The sequence below is a fragment of the Bison bison genome, unplaced genomic scaffold (assembly GCF_000754665.1).
Source record: "Bison bison bison isolate TAMUID 2011002044 unplaced genomic scaffold, Bison_UMD1.0 scf7180017864074, whole genome shotgun sequence".
NCBI classification, from domain to species: domain Eukaryota; kingdom Metazoa; phylum Chordata; class Mammalia; order Artiodactyla; family Bovidae; genus Bison; species Bison bison.
The window spans coordinates 96118-98459 of NW_011494646.1; the positions used below are offsets into that span (position 1 = coordinate 96118).

Genomic DNA, 2342 nt, shown 5'->3' on the forward strand with positions numbered 1-2342 from the left:
CCAGTTCCTGCAGAATATCTGGATTTGGGCCTTAGGTATGCAATGGCAGCAGATCCAAAGAATAAAAGCACAACCAACAGGTGAGACAAACACGTGGAGAAGGCTTTGGCTCGCCCTCTGGCTGTTGGCAACCTCAGAATAGTGGAAATGATTTTGCTGTAAGAGGCAAGGATCAACATAAAAGGTACAGCAACAAACAACAGAGCTACTGCATAGAAAGTGTCTTCGCAGGACAGTTTCAGAATGGGGGTACGTCACAGAAGTGGTTAATCTGGTTCGAACAACAGAAATGCAGAGTGAAGATCCAACACGTTTGCCCTATCTGCATTGGGATTCCACTGACCCAGGAGCTCCCAGTCAGCTGGAGACACGTCTTTGGGATCATGACAAGGGGATAGTGCAGAGGGTCACAGATGGCCACACAGCGGTCATAGGCCATCACTACCAGGAGGAAGCACTCAGTTGCCGCCAGCATAAGGAAGAAGCACATTTGGGTGGCACAGTCCAGCACAGAAATGCTTCTGTCCTGAGTCCAAAGGTTGACCAGAATCCTAGGGAGAATGACGGGCACATAACAGATTTCCAAGAAGGAAAAATTTGCCAGGAAAAAATACATGGGTTTTTGCAGTCAAGCCAAGTTATTATTATTAAGAGACTATTTCCAATTAAAATAATGATGTAAGTGATGGTGAACACCCCAAATAATATCCCTTGGAGGTTTGGAAGATCAAAAAATCCCAGTAGTGCAAATTGTATCACTGTGGACACATTGTCTTCTGCTTCCACCTCTTCATAGTTTATCTGTGGGAGTGATTCAATCAGAGGTACTGTCATTTCATTTTTAGACTCTTTTTTTGTGTGTGTATAAACTAGATTATATGTCTTCTTACTTTTCATTTCCCTATAAAAACCAAACTTATAATTCCAGGTGCTCTAAAAGTACAGAGAAGTATACTTTTATTTATCATTAAACCTATATGAAAGAAAAAAACTTCAGCCTATGTTTTCTCTACCATATATTATTTTATTGCTTTGATTCTGAAGACATGTGATTGCAATTTTTCTATTCATTGGAACACTTAAAAATTCAAATTGAAAATTATGTTCAATTGTAACAATGATTTCATGTTTTCAACGGACATGCTATTTTCACCTCTCTATTCTGTTTTCCTATTATCAATTCAAAATTAATTTAATTGTTCCTGTACATATTTTGTAAACCACTTAAAATTATTTTGGGGATAAAGATAGTTAATTTTTAAAATGATGATCTTCCAGTGGTATTTCAAAATTTTGTCTTTGACATTATGCATATTTAGCTCTTTTACTATAAAACCAAATTAATGAGCTGACCATTGAGTATTATGGGATACTATTTATTTTTTAAAATGGTTTATTTCAATGTAATGTCTATGAAAGCAACAGTCATAGTTTTTTTTTTAATATATAATTTCTGTTTTTATTCATGTTTTTATTTTAGTTTGGCCACATGGCATGTAGGATCCTAGTTCCCAGACTAGGGATCAAATTTGGACCCTTGCAGTGGATTCAGGGAGACTCAACCACTGGACTAAAAGGGAAGTTCCAGTAGTCATAATTTTTAATTCAGATTTTCCAACTTGGAGAAAAGAATCATTAAGCTGATCTTTCTGTCCAGGAACACCCAAGAGATAAGAAGTAGCTATCTCTGGCACTTATGTTCCAGCTAGGAGTTCTAACTAGAATGCTCACCCCTCACACACTTACTGCATGAAAGAAACATCAGCCACAATTCATCTCTGATCTTCCTGAATTACTCACATCCTTGATAATTGCTGTTGTTCTGCTGGCCCCATTTAATCCATTCATTCTTGTGTTTTTGTTTGTTTGTTTGTTTGTTTTTGCATTTTTGTGTGTGTTTGTTTATGTGACTGAGAATATGTTGAATTGAGGTTGCCCGTCTTTGTTAAGAACTCGTCCTTTACTATAGCTAGATTTTAAGGTTCTTATGATATTCCAGATGTTCAAGCTGGTTTTAGAAAAGGCAGAGGAACCAGAGATCAATTGCCAACATCCGCTGGATCATCGAAAAAGCAAGAGAGTTCCAGAAAAACATCTATTTCTGCTTTATTGACTATGCCAAAGCCTTTGACTGTGAGGATCACAATAAACTGTGGAAAATTCTGAAGGAGATGGGAATATCAGACCACCGGACCTGCCTCTTGAGAAACCTATATGCAGGTCAGGAAGCAACAGTTACAACTGGACATGGAACAACAGACTGGTTCCAAATAGGAAAAAGAGTATGTCAAGGTTGTATATTGTCACCCTGCTTATTTAACTTTTATGCAGAGTACATCATA

At 37.5% G+C, this 2342-nt stretch overlaps 1 pseudogene; it reads right to left on the reverse strand.

The window, feature by feature from the left end:
* The window catches only part of LOC104986804, a 6500-nt pseudogene extending 5666 nt beyond the window's left edge, over positions 1 to 834 (reverse strand).
* Between the last annotated feature and the right edge of the window lie 1508 nt (positions 835 to 2342).